This window comes from Penaeus vannamei, chromosome 15, assembly GCF_042767895.1.
Source record: "Penaeus vannamei isolate JL-2024 chromosome 15, ASM4276789v1, whole genome shotgun sequence".
NCBI lineage: Eukaryota > Metazoa > Arthropoda > Malacostraca > Decapoda > Penaeidae > Penaeus > Penaeus vannamei.
Window position 1 is genome coordinate 31609419 of NC_091563.1, and position 10000 is coordinate 31619418.

The 10000-nt window shown below is 33.9% G+C and overlaps 2 non-coding genes across 2 annotated transcripts; both read left to right on the plus strand.

Moving 5' to 3' along the window:
• Window positions 1-4277: 4277 nt before the first annotated feature.
• On the plus strand, window positions 4278-4350 carry TRNAQ-CUG (transfer RNA glutamine (anticodon CUG)). The gene has a single exon. It is a non-coding gene; the product is annotated as a tRNA-Gln (tRNA).
• A 4269-nt stretch (window positions 4351-8619) lies between these two features.
• TRNAK-CUU (transfer RNA lysine (anticodon CUU)) lies at window positions 8620-8692 on the plus strand. The gene has a single exon. It is a non-coding gene; the product is annotated as a tRNA-Lys (tRNA).
• The last annotated feature ends 1308 nt before the right edge of the window (window positions 8693-10000 follow it).

The following is a 10000-nucleotide window of genomic DNA, read 5'->3' on the forward strand; positions in this document are numbered from 1 at the left end:
TCTTTATCTCTATCTCTTTCTTTCTCTTTCTCTTTCCTCTTTCTCGCTCCTCTCTTTCTCTCTCTTCTCCTGTCTCTCTTTTTTTCTTTCTCTTTCTCTCTTAGACTGTATATGTCTTTTCGTCTATCTGGCTCTGTATGTCATCTCTCTCTCTTTTTCTCTCTCTCTCCTTGTATCTGCTCCTGTTTCTATCTCTATTTCTCTTTCTATTTCCGCATTCATTTGGTCAGGCCTCAGACAATTTTAACAAACCAGCCGATTATCTTGATTTTTTATCTCTACCATTATACGCACTATTATACACACTATCATCATTATCACCACATCCGACTCATCACACACAAAACAATGCACGCTTCCTTCTCCCTCTCCGTATCTTTCTCTATCACTGAAAAAAAAGATAAATAATTGTTCTCATCGGGAATCGAACCCGAGCTCTCCTGATTCAGTCGTGTTGACCACTACACCATGAGAACGTATTATAGAGAAGAGGAAGCTTTATCTTTACAAAATAATCTTTCTCTCTCTCTCTCTGCCTGTGTATGTTTGTTCGTCTGCCTGGCTCTGTATGTCTTCTCTCTCTCTCTTTCTCTCTGTTTCTGCTACTGTCTCCATCTTTATCTCTATCTCTCTCTTTATCTCTCCCTTTCCCTCTCGTTCCTTTCTTTCTCTCTCTCTGTCTCTCGTTTTCTCTTTCTATCTCTCTGTTCGACTGTATATGCCTGTTCGTATATCTAGCTCTGTATGTTTTTTTTTTCTCTCTCTCTCCTTGTCTCTGCTACTTCCTCTCTTTCTCTGTCTCTCCTTGTCTCTGCTACTGCCTCTCTTTCTCTCTCTCTCCTTGTCTCTGCTACTGCCTTTGTCTCTGTCTTTCTCTTTCTATTTCCACATTAATTGGGTCATGCACTATACGCACTATTATACATATTATCATCATCACTACATCCGACTCACCACACACAAAACAATGCATGCTTCCTTTTCCCTCTCCTTATCTTTCTCTCTGTCACTGTTATGATTTATACTTGAGGATATGCCTATATACTATCAAAAATAAAAATAAGCTCTATTATTATTCTTAACGGGAATCGAACCCGAACTCTTTCTCTCTCTGTCTGTGTATGTCTTCTCTCTCCTTGTTTTTCCTTCTCTCTCTCTCTCCTTGTCTTTTCTTCTCTCTCTCTCTCCTACTGTCTGTCAGTCTGACCCCCACCCCCCACCTCGTTACGTTTATTATAAATCCTCTGCTTTGTATACATCAAAAGGGTGAAGAGGTGAAGAGGAGGAGAAGAGAGAGATAGAGGGAAAGTAAGAGAGAGAGAGAGGGAAATATATATATATATATATATATATATATATATATATATATATATATAGAGAGAGAGAGAGAGAGAGAGAGAGAGAGAGAGAGAGAGAGAGGAATAAATAAAATCATTTTCTCCTTCATTTTTCACTCTACTGGAGTATTTCCTTTTTTTCTGTGTGAGGTTGACGTGTGCCTCGTGTTTCTCTTTGTCGCCGCGTGATGTCGCTTTACGTCGCATTTTTCGGTTGTCCTCTTCTTTTCCACAGTATCCTCACTATGCTACATTATGCTCAATTGCTACACACGCCTCACAGAGGGATATTTATACTTATATATAAATATACATATATGAATATATATGTGTGTGCATAGATAAATGAGCAGATAGACAAATACACAGACAAATATACACCACACACATATACATACAAATATCTAACCTAAGCAATTGTTGCATCATCCTATTAATTGTCAGCTCGCTTTTGCTTGTCTCAACACAACAAGAAACTTGTACACAACATGTGTTTTCCCTTTCATATTACCTCTTTGTTCAATTATCCTGACCTTGTATCCATAACACCCACGATTCTGCCTTACCCTTCGCTCTGTGATACATGCTTCAGTTGTCTCGCCCGAATTTGCTGAGAAATAAGAAATAAAAAACAAACATCAAGAAACTAACCGTAATAACATCAAAACGAGTTATCAGTACATTTAGACAACAATAAACTTGGACAATCACCATCATCACTACATCCGACATCACACAAAACAATGTATGCTTCTTTCTCCCTATCTTTCCTTTGTGTCTCTGTTATGATTTATAGTTTATGATATGCCTACATGCTATCAAATAAAAAAAAAAAAAAAAAAAAAAATATGTTGTTGTTCACATCGGGAATCGAACCCGAGGTCTCCTGATTCAGCGTCAGTCGTGTTGCCCACTACACCATGAGAACTTATTATTACAGGAAGAGGTATCTCTCTCTTTCTCTCTCTCTCTCATTCTCTTTGCTATTCTCTTTCAGTCTGACTTTCTCCCCCCACCTCTTTTCTCTATTCTTGCCTTTGCTACTGTCTGTCTTTGTCTCCGTTCGTCTGACTAATCCCCCTCCCCCCCCCCTCTCTCTCTCTCTAATATGGAGGTCCTGTGTTCTAATATAATCCAATTTCATTTACTTGCCAAAGAGCGAATAGTTTATTGTTGTGTATATGTCGTGTACTGATAACTATGCGCGGAGTTTGGATGTCATGACTTGCAGGTTATTTTGGTTAGTTTCTTCGTGTTTCCTTGTTCTCTGTGTCTCTCCTCTCCCTTTTTCTCTCTCCTTCTCTATCTGTCTCCCTCTTTATTTTTCATTCTCTCTCTCGCCTGACCAGTATCTTCTTCAGTGCAATTTCGCAGTTTTAAATTGAAGCACTTCATTGAATACGTAAAATAGGCAATGCATGTAAAAAGTCGCCACTCATAGGATGCAGAAGGAAAAAGGAGAAAGAACTTTATTCCTCTCTCTCTCTCTCTCTCTCTCTCTCTCTCTCTCTCTCTCTCTCTCTCTCTCTCTCTCTCTCTCTCTCTCTCTCTCTCTCTCTCTCTCTGTCTTCCAATTTCCCTCTATTTCTATCTGTTTCTCTCCTCTCTATGTCTTCGTCTCTCTTCTTTTCTCTCTCTCTCCCTCTGTCGTCTTATTTAGTACAGTTTCGGAACTTTAGATTGTAGCACTTCATTGAATACGTAAGACATGCAGATATATGTACAAATTCCTTGATATACATTTATCTAGCTATCCGTTAGATATTATTAATATTCATTGGGTCGGGCCTCGCACAATTTTAGCAAACCGGCCAAAGAATATGTGTCCATAGAGAATCATAAAAAAGAAAAGAAAAAAAAGACAGGACTGTACGAAAATAATTCTTGAGTAATATAAGGGAATAACAAAAGTAGTAAAGATCTATTCAGGTGTGTGTGTGTGTCTTCATTTATGTTTGTATGTCTGTGTGTAGGAACCTCTCACTCACGTATCAAAAAGCGTACATTCAAGATTTTTATTCTAATTTCATATGATCTTACAGGATCAAAATGACCAAATTTGGGCAAGACAACGGAAGCGTATATCGCAGAAGAGTAAGAAGAGTAAGGCAGAATCGTGAGTGTCACAGACACAAGGTCAGGATAATTGAAGAGAAAGGTAATTTAACAGGGAAAAGATCTGTTGTGTCCAAGTTCATTGTTGTCTAATGCCGTGTACTGACAGCTATGCGTATTTTTGATGTGATGGCTTTGAGGTTATTATTTTCTTAATGTTTGCTTGTTTTTTGTTTTGTTGTGTTTTCTTTTTTTCGTCTGTATTTTAAAGTTTTGCTTTATTTCGTCTGTCTCTCTTCTCTCTTTGTACTCGTCTCTCTCTCTCCTCTCCATGTGCCTTTTTTCTCTCTTCTCTGCCTCTCCCTCTCTCTCTTTATCTCTCTCTGGAATCACACGTAGGCCCATTTTGGGTTAGGATTTTTTTATTTGTTATTTTAATTGTATTCATTTCGTCACTTTGTTTCTGTCGATACGAATGATAAAGGAAATTCCAAATAAACGGACAGACGAGTAATATTTAATTTCAAAATATATTAACAAATGTATATTCAGATATTACAGATAAGTTCCATTATTAACTGATAAACATATATATATATATATATATATATATATATATATATATATATATATATATATATATATATGTGTGTGTGTGTGTGTGTGTGTGTGTGTGTGTGTGTATGTATGTATGTTATGTGTGTATAAACACACACACACACACACACACACACACACACACACACACACACACACACACATATATATATATATATATATATATATATATATATATATATATATATGTATATATATAGAAAAAAATATATATATGTATATATATATAAAATATATATATATATTTATATATAGAAATATAGATAAGTTCTCATGGTGCAGTGGTCAGCACGACTGACTCTGAATCAGGTGAGCTCGGGTTCGATTCCCGATGAGAACAAAAACTACACATTTTTTTTTCTACTATTTAATAGTATGTAGGCATACCAACTATACATCATAGCAGTAACAGAAGGAAAGATGAATAGAGGGAGAGGGAGAAGGAAGCATACATTGTTTTGTGTGTGATGAGTCGAATGTATTGATGATGATGATAGCGTATATAATAGCCCGTATAATGGTAAAGATAAAATAACAATAATAATAATAATAAATCGGTCGGCTTGTCAAATTTGCGCCAGGACTGACCTAATTAATGTGCATATATACAGATATGCATACACTTAGAAATAGATGCATGTCAGATATACATCGATCTGTCTATCTAATAGATGTATATTTATCTATTTATAGGGTATATATGCATGTATAGACTGATAGATATACATTTATTTCGGTATATATCCACGTCCCTACAATAAATATTCACTGGGTCGGGCCCCGCACAATTTCAACAAACCGGCTAAAGGACGATTAAGAAAGAGAATACGACATTAAAAAAAGAGAGAGAAAAAAAACGGGAATGTATGAGTGTACATATGTCATACACACACACACACACACACACACACAAACACACACACACACACACACACACACACACACACACACACACACACACACACACATATATATATATATATATATATATATATATATATATATATATATGTATATATATGTGTGTGTGTGTGTGTGTGTGTGTGTGTGTGTGTGTGTGTGTGTGTGTGTGTGTTTGTTTGTGTGTATGTGTATTTGTGTGTGTGTGTTTGTGTAAGTGTGTGTGCATTTGTGTGTGTGTGTATAATTGCATGTATATGTGTTACATAAACATATATATTCGTATACTTACATATATATATATATATATATATATATATATATATATATATATATATGAATATACATATATTTATATATATATATATATATGAATATACATATATTTATATATAAATATGTATATAACCATATGAATCTTTCAATCTTTTAATCATTATAGTCATCTATCTGTTTATATATATACACCTACACACCCACACATACATATATATATATATATATATATATATATATATATATATATATATATATGTATGTATGTATGTATGTGTGTGCATATCCACATCAGTCTATCAATCTATTTCTATCTATATATACATATGCATATATTTGTATATATATGTGTGTATGTGGGTATCTATCTACACACACACACACACATATTTATATATGTTTATATATATATATATATATATATATATATATATATATATATATATATTCATTTGTTTATGTGTATACATATATACATATATTTGAATGTATATATAAATGCACACACACATATATATGTATGTATGTATATGTACACAAACATATGTATGCATATATATAAATATATGTATATATATACACTAGTGTCTGTGTTTGTGTGTGTGCGGTGTATGTCTGTTTATACGTAATGCTGTGGGCGCGTGTGTGTAGCAACAGATGCATAGTGAGGATACTGTGGAAGAGAAGAGGACAACCGAAAAATGCGACGTAAAGCGACATCAAACGGCGACAGGGAGAAACACGAGGCACACGTCAACCTCACTCAGAACAACGAAAGATACTGTCTCTCTCTACTCCTCCTCTTCACCCTTCTGATGTACACAAAGAAGAGGGTTTTTATGAAAGGTATGAAATTTAAAAATTATTTTCTATCGCAGTCTCTGTGTATTGATAGACATGTCATATATTTCCTAAAGTTTAGAAAGGTTATTTCTTATTTTTCAGCATGAACAGTAAATGCATATGAAGGGATAAAATGAATATATATATATATATATATATATATATATATATATATATATATATATATATATATATATATATATGAGTAACATAAGGGAATAACAAAAGTATTAAGAAAGATGTTGCTAGGTCACGTGGCCAAGAACAGTGTTGCCACGTCACATGCAATACAAGCACATATGCGGGAGGCTACATCAATGCAAGGGAACATACCTTGACAAGATTATGCATACATACAATACATATAGACATAAGGATTAAACATAATACAGAATATATTGTAAAAGCTATGAATAATGCATGAATCCTCACATATCTACATCTCTCTTTCTCATTCTCCCTCTTTCTCTCTGTCTCTCATTTTCCCTGTCTCTCTCTACTCCTCCTCTTCACCCTTTTGGTATACAAAAAACAGAAGGTTTATAATAAAGTTATATAATCTAAAAATGATTTTCTTTTGTAGTATCTGTGCATGTCATCGGTGTATAGATGAAATTTAGATAGGGTATTTCATATTTTTTCAGCATCAACAGTAAAGGCATATACATGAATGATATGAATATATATCTATATAAACATATATATACATATATATATATGCTATGTGTATATATATATATATATATATATATATATATATATATATATATATATATATATATTCATACCTACCTATACACACACACAATATACATATATATATATATATATATATATATATATATATATATATATATATATATATTCATATATATATATATATATATATATATATATATATATTATATATATAAATATATATATATATGTACATAAATGCATTCATATGGATATTTTTTATGGTGTGTGTGTATATATATGTATATATACACATACATATAAGTATATATATATATATATATATATATATATATATATATATATATATATATATATATGTATGTATGTACTAATATATATATATATATATATATATATATATATATATGTGTATATAAATATATGTATATATATATATAAATATATATATATATATATATATATATATATATATATATATATATATATATATATATATTTATATATATATATGTAGATTTACACACACACACATACGCTGATAGAGACACATATATTTACACATAACTTCCCCTAATTAAAAAAACTCTGGTGTAGTGGTCAACACGACTGACTCTGAATCAGGAGAGCTCGGGTTAGATTCCCAATGGGAACAACAAAATGCATATTAATTCTTTCATATTTGACAGTATGTGGGCATATCAACAACTGTAAATCATAATAGACAGTGAGGAAGATAAAGAGGGGGAGAAGGAGAAGAAAGCATGCATTGTTTTGTGTGTGATGTGATGAATGTAGTGATTATGATGATGGTACTACGAATAATAGTGCGTATAATGGTAGAAATGAAAAAAATCAAGATGATCGGCCGGTTTCCTAAAATTGTGCGAGGCCTGACCCAATTAATGTGCATATATATGGGCATGCATACCCGTAGAAGTAGATGCATATCGGTCTATCTATCAAATAGTTCATGTGTGTGTGTGTGTGTGAGTATGTCTGCACGTATGTTTGTATGTCTGTGTGTAGGAACTCTCGCACACGTCTCAAAAAGAGTACATTCAAGATTTTCATTCTGATTTTATATGACATTACAGGATCCAAATGACCTAATTTGGGCGAGGTAACGGAAGCATATATTACAAAGCGAAGGGTAAGGTAGAATTGTGGGTGTTATAGATACAAAGTCGGGATAATTGAAGAGAAAGGTCATAAAAGGGAAAAGATCTGTCGTGTCCAAGTTTATTGTTGTCTAAATGTCGTGGACTGATAACGATGCGCGGACTTTTGATGTGATAACTTATTTTGGTTAATTTCTTGGTTTCTTTCTTGTCTGTGTCTGGATTTTTTTCTGTCCGTCTCTCTCCTCTCTATGTCGTCGTCTCTCTCTCCTTTTCTCTCTCTCTCTCTGTCGTCTTAGTGCAGTTTCGGAACTTTAAATTGTAGCACTTCATTGAATACGTAAGACATGCAAATACATGTACAAATTCATTCATATACATTTATCTATCTATCCATTAGATATGCATGTCTAGACTGGTAGATATGTATTAATTTCAGTATATATGCAAGACCGTGTAATAAATATTCATGTTGTCGGGCCTCGCACAATTTTAACAAACCGGCCAAAGGAGAGAGAGAGAGAGAGAGAGAGAGAGAGAGAGAGAGAGAGAGAGAGAGAGAGAGAGAGAGAGAGAGAGAGAGAGAGAGAGAGAGAGAGAGAAAGAGAGAGAGAGAACGAGAGAAAGAGAGAGAGAGAGAGAGAACGAGAGGGAGACAGAGAGAGAGAAAGAAAGGGGGAGAGAGAGAAAGAGAGAAAGAAAGGGGGAGAGAGAGAAAGAGAGTGAGGGAGAGAAATATGTAAAGATGGTTTCCTCACTTCTCTTAACATGTTCTCATGGTGTAGTGGTCAACACGACTGACTCTTAATCAGGAGAGCTCGGGTTCGATTCCCGATGAGAACAAACCACACAATCACTTTTTTCTTCATATTTTGTATTATGTAGACATATCAACTTTCACGGTTAACACTGACAGAAAAAAGTTAAGGAGAGAGAAAGGATATATATATAGAGAGAGAGAGTGAAAGAGAGAAAGGGAAACATATATATATATATATATATATATATATATATATATATATATATATATATATATATATATATATATAACGAGAGAGAGAGAGAGAGAGAGAGAGATCAAGGATGACAACGTTATTACCTTAGTCAGCTTTGGTGATTAAAATGTCCGAATTGCGTTTAAGAGATCTGGCGGCCAAAAGGTAACGTCGGGGTAAGCCTTTATGGCCCGTACTTTTAAAACCTTCGCCAGTGCTGGCGTTCACCTGGCGAAGCTTCGCCAGGAGATCATCTGAGTGAGGGAGGCCTTACTTTTAAACCCAACGTTCGCCAGGCGCTAACATCTTGCATTCCCGCTAAATCTAGCGCAAATTTGTTTACATCTGCAGTGCACATAACATAACCTAAACTTAATTATTAACCTCGAGAGAAGACGAAAATGTTTCCGCAATAGTCTCACTTTATACTATAACAAAGGAGTTAAAATTTAACTTTATGCTATAACAAAGAAGTTGAAAATATCTTTATACTATAACAAAATTAACTTCATACTTTATGCTATACTACACTTTATACTATAACAAGGTTAACTTTATGGCCCGTACTTTTAAAACCTTTTGCTTTTTCTCACGTTTTTTTTTTTTTTTTTTATTCGCCGAAGCGCTAGATTTATCAGGAATCCAAGATATTAGCGCCTGGCGATCCCTTTCGTTCGCCAGGCCTGGCGAACACCTGCCTTGGTTTTAAAAGTAAGGCCTCCCTCACTCAGATGTTCGCGAACGCCTGCATTGGCGAAAGGTTTTAAAAGTACTTTATACTATACTATATCAACCTTATACTTTTATACAAAAAATAACTTTATACTTTAACAAGAGTTTAAAAATTACTATTTTACTATTCCTAACTGATGTAAGATATTGAACTGTAGGCCTACAAGGGTATCATTAAAGACGCCTCATTATAGGGCGGTGGAGCACTACAGCTCTATTTCTATAGCCAAAAGTAAACATGCCGCCATAAAAAACACTTCTGGTAATATTTGTGAAAAGAACATTATCCTTACAACCAAAATAACAACAACCTAAATCTAAATAAGTCATCTCGGGGATGGGGGGTAGGGGTAGGGGGGTAGGAATACAGCTGATGTCTTGAGCTCTCGACTGGAACATCGAAGGTCTTGAAAAAAAATACGTA